The sequence below is a fragment of the Somniosus microcephalus genome, unplaced genomic scaffold, assembly GCF_052327205.1.
Source record: "Somniosus microcephalus isolate GS21.2 unplaced genomic scaffold, FLI_Smic_1.0 unresolved_chr1, whole genome shotgun sequence".
Classification (NCBI taxonomy): Eukaryota; Metazoa; Chordata; class Chondrichthyes; order Squaliformes; family Somniosidae; genus Somniosus; species Somniosus microcephalus.
Window position 1 is genome coordinate 169802754 of NW_028225179.1, and position 19988 is coordinate 169822741.

At 51.6% G+C, this 19988-nt stretch overlaps 1 protein-coding gene across 1 annotated transcript in view; it reads left to right on the forward strand.

The window, feature by feature from the left end:
* The first annotated feature begins 212 nt into the window (after positions 1–212).
* The window catches only part of LOC147096547 (uncharacterized), a 38287-nt gene continuing 18511 nt past the window's right edge, over positions 213–19988 (forward strand). The window contains exons 1-3 of the mRNA XM_085975359.1: positions 213–553; positions 7918–8084; positions 11199–11719. The gene's annotated coding sequence lies outside the window, so the exon portion shown is untranslated. The remainder of the gene's footprint in view (positions 554–7917; positions 8085–11198; positions 11720–19988) is intronic.

Sequence of the window (19988 nt, forward strand, 5' to 3'; positions counted from 1 at the left end):
AATAACCAGTCTGATTCACAGACGAGCTCTTATTCTATAAGCCGCCTTTTTCGTTGGTGTCCGAGGTTGGAGCGGACTGAAAAACGCGCCAATCAGAGGCAGAGATTTGCGGGTTTTCAGCCAATCAGAAGGTTCGGCTGGGCCGGCGGCTGCTGCAGCCGCAGCCCGGAGGAACAGAGTTAGAGCGGAGTCCGCCCAGCGGGGGAAGGACATCCGCAGCCCACCCGGGGGAGGGAGGACGGACCTGGGCTATGACGTCACCCGCGCGCTGCGGCGGTTGAACGGCCGATCAGAAGCCACGTGACCCCGGCGCAGGCGGCGGACTTTCAACATAGTGGGCGGGACACCGAGGCGTTGCGGGCTGCGATTGGTGGTGCAAACTGTCAATCTACCAGTCGCAGCCAATAGAAGAGACGGACTCCGTGAGGGACTTTAAGCGCGCGCTGTGAGGCCGCAGTGCGCATGCTCGGTGCTGCTCGCAGTCCCCGGATGAGGCTCCGGTTTGAGGAAGGAGAGAAAGTGGCGGCGGGACTGAGGAGCGGCGGATGGTGCGGTGAGTGTGGATCAGAGAATCTCCGGCATTTACAGCAGCGCCGGCCTCTCTCAGGCAATCTAGGGTCGGAGTGTGGGGCCCAGTGAGATCAGACAGGATGTAACCCGGGGAGGATGGGCCCAGTGAGATCAGACAGTGTGTAACCCGGGGAGGATGGGCCTAGTGAGATCAGACAGTGTGTAACCCGGGGAGGATGGGCCCAGTGAGATCAGACAGTGTGTAACCCGGGGAGGATGGGCCCAGTGAGATCAGACAGTGTGTAACCCGGGGAGGATGGGCCCAGTGAGATCAGACAGTGTGTAACCCGGGGAGGATGGGCCCAGTGAGATCAGACAGTGTGTAACCCGGGGAGGATGGGCCCAGTGAGATCAGACAGTGTGTAACCCGGGGAGGATGGGCCTAGTGAGATCAGACAGTGTGTAACCCGGGGAGGATGGGCCCAGTGAGATCAGACAGTGTGTAACCCGGGGAGGATGGGCCCAGTGAGATCAGACAGTGTGTAACCCGGGGAGGATGGGCCCAGTGAGATCAGACAGTGTGTAACCCGGGGAGGATGGGCCCAGTGAGATCAGACAGTGTGTAACCCGGGGAGGATGGGCCCAGTGAGATCAGACAGTGTGTAACCCGGGGAGGATGGGCCCAGTGAGATCAGACAGTGTGTAACCCGGGGAGGATGGGCCCAGTGAGATCAGACAGTGTGTAACCCGGGGAGGATGGGCCCAGTGAGATCAGACAGTGTGTAACCCGGGGAGGATGGGCCCAGTGAGATCAGACAGTGTGTAACCCGGGGAGGATGGGCCCAGTGAGATCAGACAGTGTGTAACCCGGGGAGGATGGGCCCAGTGAGATCAGACAGTGTGTAACCCGGGGAGGATGGGCCCAGTGAGATCAGACAGTGTGCAACCCGGGGAGGATGGGCTAAGTGAGATCAGACAGTGTGTAACCCGGGGAGGATGGGCCCAGTGAGATCAGACAGTGTGTAACCCGGGGAGGATGGGCTCAGTGAGATCAGACAGTGTGTAACCCGGGGAGGATGGGCCCAGTGAGATCACACAGTGTGTAACCCGGGGAGGATGGGCCCAGTGAGATCAGACAGTGTAACCCGGGGAGGATGGGCCCAGTGAGATCAGACAGTGTGTAACCCGGGGAGGATGGGCCCAGTGAGATCAGACAGTGTGTAACCCGGGGAGGATGGGCCCAGTGAGATCAGACAGTGTGTAACCCGGGGAGGATGGGCCCAGTGAGATCAGACAGTGTGTAACCCGGGGAGGATGAGCCCAGTGAGATCAGACAGTGTGTAACCCGGGGAGGATGGGCCCAGTGAGATCAGACAGTGTGTAACCCGGGGAGGATGGGCCCAGTGAGATCAGACAGTGTGTAACCCGGGGAGGATGGGCCCAGTGAGATCAGACAGTGTGTAACCCGGGGAGGATGGGCCCAGTGAGATCACACAGTGTGTAACCCGGGGAGGATGGGCCCAGTGAGATCAGACAGTGTGTAACCCGGGGAGGATGGGCCCAGTGAGATCAGACAGTGTGTAACCCGGGGAGGATGGGCCCAGTGAGATCAGACAGTGTGTAACCCGGGGAGGATGGGCCCAGTGACATCAGACAGTGTGTAACACGGCAGGATGGGCCCAGTGAAATCAGACAGTGTGTAAGCCGGGGAAGATGGGCCCAGTGAGATCAGACAGTGTGTAAGCCGGGGAAGATGGGCCCAGTGAGATCAGACAGTGTGTAACCCGGGGAGCATGGGCCCAGTGAGATCAGACAGTGTAACCCGGGGAGGATGGGCCCAGTGAGATCAGACCGTGTGTTACCTGGGGAGGATGGGCCCAGTGAGATCAGACAGTGTGTAACCGGGGGAGGATGGGCCCAGTGAGATCAGGCAGTGTGTAACCCGGGGAGGATGGGCCCAGTGAGATCAGGCAGTGTGGAACCCGGGGAGGATGGGCCCAGTGAGATCAGACAGTGTGTAACCCGGGGAGGATGGGCCCAGTGAGATCAGACAGTGTGTAACCCGGGGAGGATGGGCCCAGTGAGATCAGACAGTGTGTAACCCGGGGAGGATGGGCCCAGTGAGATCAGACAGTGTGTAACCCGGGGAGGATGGGCCCAGTGAGATCAGACAGTGTGTAACCCGGGGAGGATGGGCCCAGTGTGATCAGACAGTGTGTAACCCGGGGAGGATGGGCCCAGTGAGATCAGACAGTGTGTAACCCGGGGGGTGGGTGGGCCCAGTGAGATCAGACAGTGTGTAACCCGGGGAGGATGGGCCCAGTGAGATCAGACAGTGTGTAAGCCGGGGAGGATGGGCCCAGTCAGATCAGACAGTGTGTAACCCGGGGAGGATGGGCCCAGTGAGATCAGACAGTGTGTAACCCGGGGAGGATGGGCCCAGTGAGATCAGACAGTGTGTAACCCGGGGAGGATGGGCCCAGTGAGATCAGACAGTGTGTAACCCGGGGAGGATGGGCCCAGTGAGATCAGACAGTGTGTAACCCGGGGAGGATGGGCCCAGTGAGCTCACAGTGTGTAACCTAGGGAGGATGGGCCCAGTGAGATCAGACAGTGTGTAACCCGGGGAGGATGGGCCCAGTGAGATCAGAGTGTCTGTAACCCGGGGAGGATGGGCCCAGTGAGATCAGACAGTGTGTAACCCAGGGAGGATGGGCCCAGTGAGATCAGACAGTGTGCAACCCGGGGAGGATGGGCCCAGTGAGATCAGACAGTGTGTAACCCGGGGAGGATGGGCCCAGTGAGATCAGACAGTGTGTAACCCGGGGAGGATGGGCCCAGTGAGATCAGACAGTGTGTAACCCGGGGAGGATGAGCCCAGTGAGATCAGACAGTGTGTAACCCGGGGAGGATGGGCCCAGTGAGATCAGACAGTGTGTAACCCAGGGAGGATGGGCCCAGTGAGATCAGACAGTGTGTAACCCGGGGAGGATGGGCCCAGTGAGATCAGACAGTGTGTAACACGGGGAGGATGGGCCCAGTGAGATCAGACAGTGTGTAACCCGGGGAGGATGGGCCCAGTGAGATCAGACAGTGTGTAACCCGGGGAGGATGGGCCCAGTGAGATCACACAGTGTGTAACCCGGGGAGGATGGGCCCAGTGAGATCAGACAGTGTGTAACCCGGGGAGGATGGGCCCAGTGAGATCAGACAGTGTGTAACCCGGGGAGGATGGGCCCAGTGAGATCAGACAGTGTGTAACCCGGGGAGGATGGGCCCAGTGAGATCACACAGTGTGTAACCCGGGGAGGATGGGCCCAGTGAGATCAGACAGTGTGTAACCCGGGGAGGATGGGCCCAGTGAGATCAGACAGTGTGTAACCCGGGGAGGATGGGCCCAGTGAGATCAGACAGTGTGTAACCCGGGGAGGATGGGCGCAGTGAGATCAGGCAGTGTGTAACCTGGGGAGGATAGGCCTAGTGAGATCAGACAGTGTGTAACCCGGGGAGGATGGGCCCAGTGAGATCAGACAGTGTGTAACACGGCAGGATGGGCCCAGTGAAATCAGACAGTGTGGAACCCGGGGAGGATGGGCCCAGTGAGATCAGACAGTGTGGAACCCGGGGAGGATGGGCCCAGTGAGATCAGACAGTGTGTAACCCGGGGAGGATGGGCCCAGTGAGATCAGACAGTGTGTAACCCGGGGAGGATGGGCCCAGTGAGATCAGACAGTGTGTAACACGGCAGGATGGGCCCAGTGAAATCAGACAGTGTGTAAGCCGGGGAAGATGGGCCCAGTGAGATCAGACAGTGTGTAAGCCGGGGAAGATGGGCCCAGTGAGATCAGACAGTGTGTAACCCGGGGAGGATGGGCCCAGTGAGATCAGACAGTGTAACCCGGGGAGGATGGGCCCAGTGAGATCAGACCGTGTGTTACCTGGGGAGGATGGGCCCAGTGAGATCAGACAGTGTGTAACCGGGGGAGGATGGGCCCAGTGAGATCAGACAGTGTGTAACCGGGGGAGGATGGGCCCAGTGAGATCAGACAGTGTGTAACCCGGGGAGGATGGGCCCAGTGAGATCAGGCAGTGTGTAACCCGGGGAGGATGGGCCCAGTGAGATCAGACAGTGTGTAACCCGGGGAGGATGGGCCCAGTGAGATCAGACAGTGTGTAACCCGGGGAGGATGGGCCCAGTGAGATCAGACAGTGTGTAACCCGGGGAGGATGGGCCCAGTGTGATCAGACAGTGTGTAACCCGGGGAGGATGGGCCCAGTGAGATCAGACAGTGTGTAACCCGGGGGGTGGGTGGGCCCAGTGAGATCAGACAGTGTGTAACCCGGGGAGGATGGGCCCAGTGAGATCAGACAGTGTGTAACCCGGGGAGGATGGGCCCAGTGAGATCAGACAGTGTGTAACCCGGGGAGGATGGGCCCAGTGAGATCAGACAGTGTGTAACCCGGGGAGGATGGGCCCAGTCAGATCAGACAGTGTGTAACCCGGGGAGGATGGGCCCAGTGAGATCAGACAGTGTGTAACCCGGGGAGGATGGGCCCAGTGAGATCAGACAGTGTGTAACCCGGGGAGGATGGGCCCAGTGAGATCAGACAGTGTGTAACCCGGGGAGGATGGGCCCAGTGAGATCAGACAGTGTGTAACCCGGGGAGGATGGGCCCAGTGAGCTCACAGTGTGTAACCTGGGGAGGATGGGCCCAGTGAGATCAGACAGTGTGTAACCTGGGGAGGATGGGCCCAGTGAGATCAGACTGTGTGTAACCCGGGGAGGATGGGCCCAGTGAGATCAGACAGTGTGTACCCCGGGGAGGATGGGCCCAGTGAGATCAGACAGTGTGTAACCCGGGGAGGATGGGCCCAGTGAGATCAGACAGTGTGTAACCCGGAGAGGATGGGTCCAGTGAGATCAGACAGTGTGTAACCCGGGGAGGGTGGGCCCAGTGAGATCAGACAGTGTGTAACCCGGGGAGGATGAGCCCAGTGAGATCAGACAGTGTGTTACCTGGGGAGGATGGGCCCAGTGAGATCAGACAGTGTGTAACCCGGGGAGGATGGGCCCAGTGAGATCAGACAGTGTGTCACCCGGGGAGGGTGGGCCCAGTGAGATCAGACAGTGTGTAACCCGGGGAGGATGGGCCCAGTGAGATCAGACAGTGTGTAACCCGGGGAGGATGGGCCCAGTGAGATCAGACAGTGTGTAACCCGGGGAGGATGGGCCCAGTGAGATCAGACAGTGTGTAACCCGGGGAGGATGGGCCCAGTGAGATCAGACAGTGTGTAACCCGGGGAGGATGGGCCCAGTGAGATCAGACAGTGTGTAACCCGGGGAGGGTGGGCCCAGTGAGATCAGACAGTGTGTAACCTGGGGAGGATGGGCCCAGTGAGATCAGACAGTGTAACCCGGGGAGGATGGGCCCAGTGAGATCAGACCGTGTGTTTCCTGGGGAGGATGGGCCCAGTGAGATCAGACAGTGTGTAACCCGGGGAGGATGGGCCCAGTGAGATCAGGCAGTGTGTAACCCGGGGAGGATGGGCCCAGTGAGATCAGACAGTGTGTAACCCGGGGAGGATGGGCCCAGTGAGATCAGACAGTGTGTAACCCGGGGAGGATGGGTCCAGTGAGATCAGACAGTGTGTAACCCGGGTAGGATGGGCCCAGTGAGATCAGACAGTGTGTAACCCGGGGAGGATGGGCCCAGTGAGATCAGACAGTGTGTAACCCGGGGAGGATGGGCCCAGTGAGATCAGACAGTGTGTAACCCGGGGAGGATGGGCCCAGTGAGATCAGACAGTGTGTAACCCGGGGAGGATGGGCCCAGTGAGATCAGGCAGTGTGTAACCTGGGGAGGATAGGCCTAGTGAGATCAGACAGTGTGTAACCCGGGGAGGATGGGCCCAGTGAGATCAGACAGTGTGTAACACGGCAGGATGGGCCCAGTGAAATCAGACAGTGTGTAACCCGGGGAGGATGGGCCCAGTGAGATCAGACAGTGTGTAAGCCGGGGAAGATGGGCCCAGTGAGATCAGGCAGTGTGTAACCCGGGGAGGATGGGCCCAGTGAGATCAGACAGTGTAACCCGGGGAGGATGGGCCCAGTGAGATCAGACAGTGTGTAACCCGGGGAGGGTGGGCCCAGTGAGATCAGACAGTGTGTAACCCGGGGAGGGTGGGCCCAGTGAGATCAGACAGTGTGTAACCCGGGGAGGATGGGCCCAGTGAGATCAGACAGTGTGTAACCCAGGGAGGATGGGCCCAGTGAGATCAGACAGTGTGCAACCCGGGGAGGATGGGCCCAGTGAGATCAGACAGTGTGTAACCCGGGGAGGATGGGCCCAGTGAGATCAGACAGTGTGTAACCCGGGGAGGATGGGCCCAGTGAGATCAGACAGTGTGTAACCCGGGGAGGATGGGCCCAGTGAGATCAGACAGTGTGTAACCCGGGGAGGATGGGCCCAGTGAGATCAGACAGTGTGTAACCCGGGGAGGATGGGCCCAGTGAGATCAGACAGTGTAACCCGGGGAGGATGGGCCCAGTGAGATCAGACAGTGTGTAACCCGGGGAGGATGGGCCCAGTGAGATCAGACAGTGTGTAACCTGGGGAGGATGGGCCCAGTGAGATCAGACAGTGTGTAACCCGGGGAGGATGGGCCCAGTGAGATCAGGCAGTGTGTAACCCGGGGAGGATGGGCCCAGTGAGATCAGACAGTGTGTAACCCGGGGAGGATGGGCCCAGTGTGATCAGGCAGTGTGTAACCCGGGGAGGATGGGCCCAGTGAGATCAGACAGTGTGTAACCTGGGAAGGATGGGCCCAGTGAGATCAGACAGTGTGTAACCCGGGGAGGATGGGCCCAGTGAGATCAGACAGTGTGTAACCCGGGGAGGATGGGCCCAGTCAGATCAGACAGTGTGTAACCCGGGGAGGATGGGCCCAGTGAGATCAGACAGTGTGTAACCCGGGGAGGATGGGCCCAGTGAGATCAGACAGTGTGTAACCCGGGGAGGATGGGCCCAGTGAGATGAAACAGTGTGTAACCCGGGGAGGATGGGCCCAGTGAGATCAGACAGTGTGTAACCCGGGGAGGATGGGCCCAGTGAGATCAGACAGTGTGTAACCCGGGGAGGATGGGCCCAGTGAGATCAGCCAGTGTGTTTCCTGGGAGAGATGCCCCAGCTTCGGTTTGCCGAAAGCACAGGGAAATTGTACATTTCTATCCAGAACTTTGGTGATTTGCTGGAAGCCCAGGCGGGCGTGGCGGGGATCTGAGAGAAGGGACAACATCAGACAGAAGCACTCGGACCCAAACTTTTATTTTTATTAAGCTGAAGAAAGGTCTACATTACATTACTTCACACTTTTCATGTTGTTATTTTCTGTTTTGCCGTAATTAGATCTCCCGGTGATTGACTGAGTGATTGAGAAAGGTTCACAGCTCAGAGTAACCCGGGATTTTAGACTGAGGAGCGACAGCAGGTGAACCAACACAGGATTGTGAGAGCACCAACCGGAGAGAACTCTTCCGATTCAAAGAGCTTCCAGAGATCGACCGGGGAAAAAGGTCAGAGAGAGTCCCATTGACTCAGATACACACTGGTCCTGGAGATGGACTGGGGAGAAAGGTCAGAGCGAGTCCCATTGACTCAGATACACACTGGTCCTGGAGATGGACTGGGGAGAAAGGTCAGAGCGAGTCCCATTGACTCAGATACACACTGGTCCTGGAGATGGACTGGGGAGAAAGGTCAGAGAGAGTCCCATTGACTCAGATACACACTGGTCCTGGAGATAGACTGGGGAGAAAGGTCAGAGAAAGTCCCATTGACTCAGATACACACTGGTCCTGGAGATAGACTGGGGAGAAAGGTCAGAGAGAGTCCCATTGACTCAGATACACACTGGTCCTGGAGATAGACTGGGGAGAAAGGTCAGAGAGAGTCCCATTGACTCAGATACACACTGGTCCTGGAGATAGACTGGGGAGAAAGGTCAGAGAGTCCCATTGACTCAGATACACACTGGTCCCGGAGATGGACCGGGGAGAAAAGTCAGAGAGAGTCCCATTGACTCAGATGATGTCCCCACACTATTACTGCAGATTTGTTTTTCCCAATCTATACAGAGCTTAAAATCCCCCATGATTAATATATTACCCTTGCTACATGTACCTCTAGTTCCCTGAATTATACGCTGCCCTACATTACAAGTACAGTTTGGGGGCCTATAATCACCTCCAACCAATGTTTTCTGCCCCTTGCTGTTTCTTGGCTCCACCCAAACTGATTTATTTACTTTACTTTTGGAACTAAGTTCATTTCTCCCTACTGTCTTTATCCCATCCTTTAACGATAAGGAGACCAAACTGTGCCCGGTACTCCGGTGTTGTCTCACCAAAGCCCTGTCCAATTGTAGCAAGACTTCCTCACTGTTGTATTCCAATTGTAATAAAGGCCAACATGCCATCCGCCTGCCCAATTGCTCGCTGTACCTGCATGCTAACTTTGTTTCCTGTACGAGAACACCTAAATCTCTCTGAACACCAACATTTAATAATTTTTCACCATTTAAAAAAGGTTCTGTTTTTCTGTTCTTCCTACTAAAGTGAATACGCACACATTTCCCCACATTATGTTCCATCTGTCACCTTACTGCCCGCACACTTAGACTGCCCATATCTCTTTGCAGGCTCTGTGTCCCCATAGCTTACTGTCCCACCTAGCTTTGTATCAGCAGCAAACTTGGATCCATTACACTCGGTCCCTTCATCTAAGTCAGTAATATAGATTGTAAATAGCAGAGGCCCCAGCACTGATCCTTGTGGCACCCCACTAGCCTGCCAAGCTGAAAATGTCCTGTTTATCCCTACTCTCTGTTTTCTGTCAGTTAACCAATCCTCTATCAATGCTAATAGTCATAATGGCACAGAAGGAGGCCATTCGGCCCACCCAGTCCGTGCCGGCTCTCTGTAGAGCAATCCAGTCAGTCCCATTCCCCCGCTCTATCCCCGTAGCCCTGCAAGTTTATTTCCCTCAAGTGCCTATCCAGTCTCCCCTTGAAAACATTGAGTGTCTCCGCTTCCACCACTTCCGTCGGCAGCGAGTTCCAGGTCCTCACCACTCGCTGTGTAAAAAGGTTTTTACTCACATCCCCCCTTGTACCTCTTGTCCAAAACCTTAACTCTGTGTCCCCTAGTCCTTGTACCATCCATTAGTGGGAACAGCCTTTCCCTGTCTAATCTATCCAAACCCGTCATAATCTTGTACACCTCGATCAAATCACCCCTCAACCTCCTTTGCTCTAATGAAAACAGATCCAGCTTCTCCAACCTGTCCTTGTAGCTAATATATTCCCCTCAACCCCATGAGTCCTTATCTTGCACAGCAACCTTTTATGTGGCACCTTATCAAATGCCTTTTGGCAATCCAAATATTTTACATCCACCAGTTCCCCATTATCTATCCAGCTAGTTGCATCCTCAAAAAACACTAATAGCATGATTTCTCTTTCATAAAACCATGTTGACTCCGCCTGATCATATGATTTTCTAAGTGCCCTCTTACCCCTCCCTTAATAATGGATTCCAGCATTTTCCTGACGCCAGGCTCACTGGCCTGTAGTTCCCTGCTTTCTCTCTCTCCCCCCCCCCCTTTCTAGAATAGCGGGGTTACTTTTTCTACCTTCTAATCTGCTGGGACTGTTCCAGAATGTAGGGGATTTTGGAAGATCACAACCAATGCATCCACTCTCTCTTCAGCCACCTCTTGTAGAACCTTAGGATGTCGGCCGTCAGGTCCATGGGATTTGTCGGATTTTAGTCCCATTAGTTTCTCAAGTACTTTTTTTCTTGAAGGAACTTAAAGTAATTGATGTCAGCACTTTCATTAGTCCCTTGGTTCCCTGCTATTTTTGGTACGCTATTTGTGTTTTCTACTGTGAAGACAGATACAAAATATTTGTTTAAAATCTGCCATTTCCTCATTTCCCATTATAATTTCTCCTGTCTCAGCCTCTAAGGGACCAATGCTTACTTTTGCTACTCTCCATGTTTACTTACTTTCAGAAGCTCCTACAATTTTTAAATGTTTCTTGCTGGTATACTCATTTGATTTTCTCCCTTTTTTAATCCATTTTTGGTCATCGTTTGCTGGTTAACAGAATTAAACTTCCCAATGCAATTTCAGACGCTAAAGGTCTGCTTCTGTAAATAGCATTCAGGTACATTTATCGTTTATTACTCGCTCAGGAACAAAGAGTTCGAGGTTGATACCATAGAAACTTGGGACCAGACAGCACAGAATGAGGCCATTGGGCCCAGCGGGCCTGTAGCGGCTCTTTGAAAGAGCAGGCCAATGTGTCCCACTCCCCTGCTCTGTGCCCAGAGCACTGCTAATGTTCTCCCCTTTGTGTATTTCACTAATTCAGGTTTAAAAGTTACTATTGTCTCTGCTCCCATCACTCATTCAGACATTGCATTCCAGATCATAATAACACGATGCCTAAAAACAATCTTCTCACCTCACCTCTGGCGTTTTGTCAATTACATTAAATCCGTCTCCTCTGTTTACCGACCCTTCTGTCAGTGGGTACAGTTGCTCCTTATTTACTCTATGGAAACACCTTCATGATTTTGAACACCTCTATTAAATCTCCCAATTAACATTTTTCTGCTCTAAAGAGAACCTGCGAGGAGTTGGCAGCAGCGAGGAGGCATAAATAGAGCGGGAGGCCGAGGACAGCGTGGACCTGCGAGGAGTCGGCAGCAGCAGCAGCGAGGAGGCATAAATACAACGTGAGGCCGAGGACAGCGCGGACCTGCGAGGAGTCGGCAGCAGCAGCGAGGAGGCATAAATAGAGCGTGAGGCCAAGGACAGCGCGGACCTGCGAGGAGTCGGCAGCAGCAGTGAGGAGGCATAAATACAGCGGGAGGCCGAGGACAGCGCGGACCTTCAAGGAGTCGGCAGCAGTGAGGAGGCATAAATAGAGCGGGAGGCCGAGGACAGCGTGGACCTTCAAGGAGTCGGCAGCAGTGAAGAGGCAGATACAAGTCCGGCGAATTCCAAAAGTACAGCAAAATCGAGGAGAGACGTCACAGGACTGCAGGAAAGAGTCTGAGAGCGGGAGCAGTCAAACTACAACTGCAAAACCGCTAAAGTGACGTCGCAACCAGGGAAGGAGCTGATTGGGAAGTAGGACCTGGTGAGTATTTCTACAGCCCAGTCGTTAAAGTAAAAGTAAGGTCTCTAGTTTAGCGTAAGTAGTGTTTAAAGGGAAGTAAGGTCCCTAGTGTATTTAATATTCTTTAAAGGGAGTAAATTAAGGGTAGGACATGGCAGGGCAGCTCGGCAGTGTGGCGTGCTCCTCCTGTGCTGTGTGGGAAGTCAGGGACACTTTCGGTGTCCAGGGCGAACATGTGTGCAGGAAGTGTCTCCAGCTGCAGCTACTCAAAATCCATGTTTCTGAGCTGGAGCTGTGGCTGGAGTCACTGTGGAGCATCCGCGAAGCTGAGATCTTCATAGATAGCTCGTCTAACGAGGTGGTCAGACGGAATGGGTGACCGCCAGACAGAGTAAAAGAACTAGGAAGGTAGTGCAGGGTCCATCTCCCTCGCCAACAGATTTTCCGTTTTGGATACTGCTGGGGGAGATGCTTTCTTGGGAATGCAGCAAGAGCCAAGTCCGTGGCACTACGAGTGGCTCAGCTGCACAGGAGGGGAGGAAAAAGAGTGGGAGAGCAATAGTGATGGGGGATTCTATCGTAAGGGGAACAGATAGACGTTTCTGTGGCCGCAGACGTGACTCCAGGATGGTATGTTGCCTCCCTGGTGCCAGGGTCAAGGATGTCACTGAACGGCTGCAGGGTATTCTGAAGGGGGAGGGCGAACAGTCAGAGGTCGTGGTTCACATTGGTACCAAGGACATAGATAGAAAGCGGGATGAGGTCCTGCAACAAGAATTTAGGGAGCTAGGTAGCAGATTAAAAAGCAGGACCTCAAAGGTTGTAATCTCTGGATTACTCCCGGTGCCATGTGCTAGTGAGTATAGGAATAGGAGGATAGAGCAGATGAATGCGTGGCTAAAGAGTTGGTGCAGGGGGGAGGGCTTTAGTTTCTTTGATCACTGGCTCTGTTTCTGGGGAAGGTGGGACCTGTACAAGTCGGACGGTTTGCACCTGAACCGGAACGGGACCAACATCCTTGCAGGGAGGTTTGTTAGTACTGTTGGGAGTTTAAACTAACTTGGCAGGGGGATGGGATACAGAGTGGAGCTACAGTAGAGGGTGATGCACAGCCAAATATAGAGGAAAAACCAGGTCAGCCTGCAAGGCAGAGCAAATATGTAACGGCACAAGGGAGCATGGCAAGGCTGGATGGCATTTATTTTAATGCAAGGAGTCTTGCGAGTAAGGCAGATGAATTCAAGGTGTTGATGAACACATGGGAGTATGATATTGTTGCTATCACAGAGACATGGTTGAGGGAGGGGCAGGACTGGCAGCTCAGTATTCCAGGGTATAGAATCTTCAGGCAAGACAGGGGTGTAAAAGAGGAGGGGGTGTTGCAATATTAATCAAGGAGTCAATTACTGCTGTAAGGAGAGATGATATCTTAGCAGGTTCTCAATGATTTATCTCCAGAAGGTTCCTGAACACCGGCGCTAGACTGATTCGCCTGTCGTTCATTGGTTTACCACACGCTCCATTTTTAAACGAGGGGGTAACATTTGCAAATCCCCAGTCCTGTGGCACCACTCCCCTATCCAAGGAGGATTCAAAGATTGTGGCCAGAGCCAGACTTCTCTCAGTAACCCAGGATGTATCCCATCCAGACCATGACACTTCCACTTTGAGCGCTGTCAACTGTTTCACTACATCCTCTTGGTCTATTTATATCCTGTCCAATTTCACTACCACCCTCTCCTTCACTGTAACATTGGCAGCATCCTCTTCTTTAGTGAAGGCAGATGCAAAGTACTCATTCAGTACCTCAGCCATGCCCACTGCATCCACCAGAAGATTGCGCTTTTGGTCCTTAATCATCGCACCTTTCCATTGACTCTCCTTTTAGGCTTTACATGTTTAAGAAAGATTTTAATGTTCCCTATTCTATTCCCACTAATCTTTCCTCAGTTTTTCCGTGCCCCTCTTAGTTTGTTTTTGATTTCTCCTCTGTACTTTCTGTATTCAGCTTGATTCCCTACGGTGCTGCTGTTGTTGTCGTGTGTTTATTATACCAGAGTCTGCGTGTGTCAAACAGCAGAAAACTCCATCTTACAAGGTCTCAAATTGGGTTATAACTTAATGCCGGCGAATAACATCAACTTAAGTTTGGAGAAATTACTGATCCGCGACTGAATCGCTTTCACATTTCCCCAGTGGGGAAAGGGAAGGACGCTGACTGAGAGTTTGTTAGACACACAGCGGGACACGCGCACACGTGGAGAATTATAATTGTAAAACAGCAGTCAGATCAAACCAGTTATGTATTTGACATTTCCAGATATTGTAAGACCCCTAAAGATATTGCGTCACCAATCTGCTTAAAGTGACACCACTGTTAATATTAGTGGAGCAGTGGTGAATGTCCTCCCCTCCTACAGTGCTCATTAGTCAAGTGCTGACACCATGAGCGAGGTCCTTGGCTTTATTACAAGAGGAATAGCGAATAACAGCAAGGAAGTTATGTTAAACTGTTATAACAGACTGGTTAGGCCTCAGCTGGAGTCTGGTTTTCAATTCTGGGCACCACACTTTAGGAAGGATATCAAGGCCTTGGAGATAGTACAATTCTCTCAAATCTCTTCTGCACCAAGGATCAGGGACTTCAGTTCTGGGGAGAGACTGGTTTGTTCTCTTTAGAGCAGAGTTGGTTAAACGAAGATTTTATAGAGCTGTTGAAACTCATGAATAGTTTTGATGAGTAAATAAGGAGGAACTGTTTCCATTGGCAGAAGGGTCAGTAACCAGACGACGCAGACTTCAAGTGAGTGGAAAAAGAGCCACAGGCGAGGTGAGAAAACATTGTTACACAGCGAGTTAGTGTGATCTGGAATGCATTGCCCGAAAGGGTGGTGAGGTAACATTGTGTTACACAGCGAGTTAGTGAGATCTGGAATGCATTGTCCGAAAGGGTGGTGAGGTAACATTGTGTTACACAGCGAGTTAGTGAGATCTGGAATGCATTGTCCGAAAGGGTGGTGAGGTAACATTGTGTTACACAGCGAGTTAGTGTGATCTGGAATGCATTGTCCGAAAGGGTGGTGAGGTAACATTGTGTTACACAGCGAGTTAGTGAGATCTGGAATGCATTGTCCGAAAGGGTGGTGAGGTAACATTGTGTTACACAGCGAGTTAGTGAGATCTGGAATGCATTGTCCGAAAGGGTGGTGAGGTAACATTGTGTTACACAGCGAGTTAGTGAGATCTGGAATGCATTGTCCGAAAGGGTGGTGAGGTAACATTGTGTTACACAGCGAGTTAGTGTGATCTGGAATGCATTGCCCGAAAGGGTGGAGGAAGCAGATTCTGTTGTAACATTGAAAAGGGAATTGGATAAATACTTGAAGGGAAAACATTTACAGGGCTATGGGGAAAGAGAGGGACAGTGGTAATAATGGGATAGCTCTTCCAAAGAGTCAGCACCGGTGTGATGGGCTGAATGACCTCCTGTGCTGTATCATATTATGGGTCTATGATGCAGCCTCGCCCAGTCAATGGAGGTGCCTGATGGGCTGAATGACCTTCTGTGCTGTATCATATGGGTCTATGATGCAGCCTCGCCCAGTCAATGGAGGTGCCTGATGGGCTGAATGACCTTCTGTGCTGTATCATATTATGGGTCTATGATGCAGCCTCGCCCAGTCAATGGAGGTGCCTGATGAGGCGATCTCGGCACCGAGATTTCAATCCACCAGCAAATCCCAAGAAGCAGATATTGAAACAATCCAATCTGCCTCCGGCGCTACAGTAATCGGTTACTATGCACCAGAAGCAGCATCATCGGTTCAATATTGGCCAACAATATAGGTGTTGATAGAAAGACAAAAGTTAACCCATTGCTGGAGATTTGCGATCTGCGATCAGGGAGCTAGGACAGGAAGCACATGAGGATCAGTTTTATGGGATGGACAGTGGAGGCCATGACATGGAAAAGAATGCCAGATGAGACTATATCGAATGCTGTGGGAAGGTGAATGATGGACAAGGAAGGGTTACACACCATGGTCACAGTCACAGAGATTGGAGTTTGTGACAGTTCGGGGCAGATTAGATTTACATCGAAACTGCAGCAGAGAAACAGTCCATTCGGCTCTAGTGGTCTATGCTGTGTTTATACTCCACGGGAGCCTCCTCCCACTCTCATTACATCTTGACACCGTGTCCACATAGACGTTCGAGGGCGTTAGACTCGCGACACCAATATTAAATAACATTCAGAACGCCGGAGAACCCACCCTCCTGGAGTGGATTGAGCGAGTTTGTCGCACTCCCCTCACTTCAGAAAGAAATGAGCTCATTCACGTTGGACCTAAAAAGGATCGATCAGAGAATGTTCTAAATGGTTAGAAGTTAGGAACTGTGGATGAGCAGAGAGAACGAGGGGTCCACGTAACCTTAACCGCAGAGCGAGGCCGTTCAGGGGTGATGTTAGAAGTTAGGAACTGTGGATGGGCAGAGAGAACTAGGGGTCCACGTAACCTTAACCGCAGAGCGAGGCCGTTCAGGGGTGATGTTACAAAGCATTTCTTCAGACAGTGTAGTGGAAATCTAGAACACTCGCCCTCAAGAAGCTGTTGAGGTTCGGTCAATTAAAAATGACAGAACTGTCATTGAGAGATTTGTGTTAGGCAATGGTATTTAGGGTTATGGAACCAAGGTGGGGAGATGGAGTTAAGATACAGCTCAGCCATGATCGAATTGAATGGAGGAACAAGCTGGGAGTGAATGAGCGGCCTACTCCTGTTCCGATGTTCCTGTGCCTCAATTTATAAAGCCAATGCTCCCATATACGTTTCTGAAAGCCTTATCGTCCTGTCCTACCACCGTCAAAAGATTTCTGTATCTATACCCCCAAGTTTTACTGTTCCTGCAACCCTTTTAAATTGTACCAGTTGGTTTAAATTGCATCGCCTCATTCTTCCTTCCAAAATGCAGCATTTCACACTTCTCTGCATTAAACTTCACCTGCCATGTGTCTGCCCATTTCACCAGTGTCTCTATTTCCTCCTGAAGTCTTCTGCTATCCTCCTCACGGTTTCCGACTTTTCCGAGATTCGTGTCATCGACAAACTTTTAAACTATGCCCTGTATACCTAAGTCCATGTCACTGAAATAAATCAAAGAGCAGTGGTCCTAATCCCGCCCCCTGGGGACACTGTAAACTTCCCTCCAGTGTGAACAATATCGGTTCACAACTACTGTCTGTTTTCTGTCCCTTCACCAATTTAGTATCCACGCTGCCACTGCTCCTTTAATATCATTGGCTCCAATTTTGTTCACCAGTCTATTATGAGGTACTTTATCAAAGGCCTTCTGAAAGTCCAGAAACAGAACATCAACTGCACTACCTTCATCAACCCTCTCCTATTTCATCCATTGGCTCATTCAAGTCAGCCAGGTTTGATTTGCCTTTAAATAAAATCCATTTTGTCTGTCGCTAATCAACCCATGTTCTTCCAAGTGACGGTTAATTGTGTTTCGGAAATAACACCGATGTTAAGCTGAGTCGCCTGTAGTTATTTGGTTCATCGCGCTCTCCTTTTTTGAACAGTGAAGTAACGTTTGCAGCCCTCCCGTCCTCTGGCACCTTTCCCATATCTAAGGATTGGAAGATTGTGGCAGAGTGGGTGACATTTCTACTTTGAGCCCTGTCGACCGTTTTAGTACATCGTCCTAATCGATTTATATCCTGTCCAATTTCTCTACCACCTCCTCCTTTACTGTACGATTGGCAGCATCCTCTCCTTTAGTGAATACGGAGCCAAAGTGTTAATTTAGTACCTCAGCCATGTCCTCTGCTTCCACAAGATTGCCTTTTTGGTCAGTAATCGGCCCCACCTTTCCTTGGACTATTCTTTCACGCTTTATATGTTTATAAAAGGCATTAGTGTTCCCTATTATGTTACCACTAGTCATTTCTCATACATTCTCCCTGCCCCTCTGTTGCTTTTGTGTGTTTATTACACTAGTGGCAGTGTCAGTGAAACAGCAAAGTACTGAATTTTACAAAGACTCAAACTGGTACTGAATTAACTGAATCGCTTTTACATTTCCACAGTGGGGAAAGGAAAGGCCGCTGATTGATAGTTATAATGCACGGGCACACACACAAATGGAGAATTATGATTGTAAAACAGCAGTCAAATCCACCAGTTGTATATTCATGGTGTTTTCTGAGATCCCAGAGGTTGGGTGATTGGGCAGAAGCGTGGCAGATGCAATATAACGTGGATAAATGCGAGGTTATCCACTTTGGTGTCAAAAACAGAAAGGCAGACTGTTATCTGAATGGCAATAGATTGGGAGAAGGGGAAGTGCAACGAGACCTGGGTGTCCTTGTGCACCAGTCGCTGAAGGTAAGCATGCAGGTGTAGCAGGCGGTGAAGAAGGCAAATGGTATGTTGGCCTTCATAGCAAAAGGGTTTGAGTACAGGAGCAAGGATGTCCTGCTGCAGTTGTACAGGGCCTTGGTGAGACCACACCTTGAGTATTGGGTGTAGTTTTGGTCGCCTTATCTGAGGAAGGATGTTCTTGCCATGGAAGGAGTTCAGCGAAGATTCACAAGGCTGATCCCTGGGATGGCAGGAATGACGTATGAGGAGAGATTGGGTCGATTGGGCTTATACTCGCTGGAGTTTAGAAGAATGAGCGGGGATCTCATCGAAACTTATAAAATTCTGACAGGTCTGGACAAATTAGATGCAGGTAGAATGTTCCTGATGGTCGGAGAGCCCAGAACCAGGGGTCACAGTCTAAGGATAAGGGGTAAGCCATTTAGGATAGAGATGAGGAAGAATTTCTTCACCCAGAGAGTGGTGAACCTGTGAAATTCTCTACCACAGAAGGCGGTTGAGGCCAAGTCTTTAAATATATTCAAGAAGGAGTTAGATATATTTCTTAGAGCTAAAGGTATCAAGGGATATGGGGAGAAGGCAGGGACCGGGTACTGAATTTGGATGATCAGCCATGATCTCATTGAATGGCGGAGCAGGCTCAAGGGGCCGAATGGCCTACTCCTGCTCCTATCTTCTATGTTTCTATGTAAACGGAGCAAGCTTGGGGTTTGATGTAGTAGAAGGCGAACGAGGTGAGAACGGAAATAATCTCGAGTAAGAAAAGGCCCAAAAATTAAACAGTCTGGAACAGAACATCAATTCGTCTTCTCTTATCATGGAGAAATCAAATATTTGACACACTGTGTTTGAAACAAAGCTTATTTATTCACTGAAATAACAACAGAAAATGCTGGAAATACTCAGCAGGCCAGGCAGGATCCGTGGAGAGAGAAACAGAGTTAACGTTTCAGGTCTGGGACCCTTCATCAGAACTGGAAAAAGCTGGAGATGTAACAGATATTACTAAGGTAAGAGGCAGGAAAGTTATCCTGGGTGGATCTGAAACACGAAGGGTGGAAGTTCAGTTGGAATCCACGTGGAATAAGTTGGAACTGGAGACAGGTGCTGAGGAAAGAGATGTGGCTGTGAAACCGAGTCTTGGAAAATGTTGCAAATGGGGATGGCAAAATCATACAGCATGAAAAATGGGAGTAAGGGTTAAAGTCTGAAATTGTTGAACTTAATGTTGAGTCCAGAAGGCTGTAAAGTGGCTAATCGAAAGATGAGGTGCTGTTCCTCGAGCTTTATTTATTCACTATTTAAACAGAATATTAATCTCCAGCGCAGATACAGGAGTTATTAAGATCAGCAGAAACAAACCATGACTACTAGAATGAACATGGTTCAGTCCTCAATCTGATCACAGTAAATCATGTTCCATTCACTAATCTGGTCTTTTACCCAGCATTCCCCGTGGTGGACCACGTGCCGCACCCAGCCTACAAGAGCCCAGCGCGCAGGCGCGGGGGGGGGGCGGTATATTGAGCATGCGCAGTGCGTTACTGGAGATGGAGAGGGGCTGAAGCCGGGAGTGCGATGGTGCAGTGGGTAAAAATCGCGACGGAGGGAGTAATGGACCAGTAGGTGGGTGGGGAGGCTTCATAAACAACTCGTGCAGGAGGCAAGCCCCCAATAATAAGCTGAAGATCCTGTGTTTGCAGTTGTGGGGATTTCTTCCCCTTACAGGCCCAGGTTAACGGCAGCCATCTTTGTAAAGGAGGGCGGAAAGTTTCAGTGTGACGTCACCCTATGCCTGAGACAAAGAGCCTTGTGTCCAATGCGGGGAATAAAGGCCCACAGCTTCCCCTGGCCCTGAACAAGGGACTGGAGAAACTCGCTGCCCTGCGGATCAGACA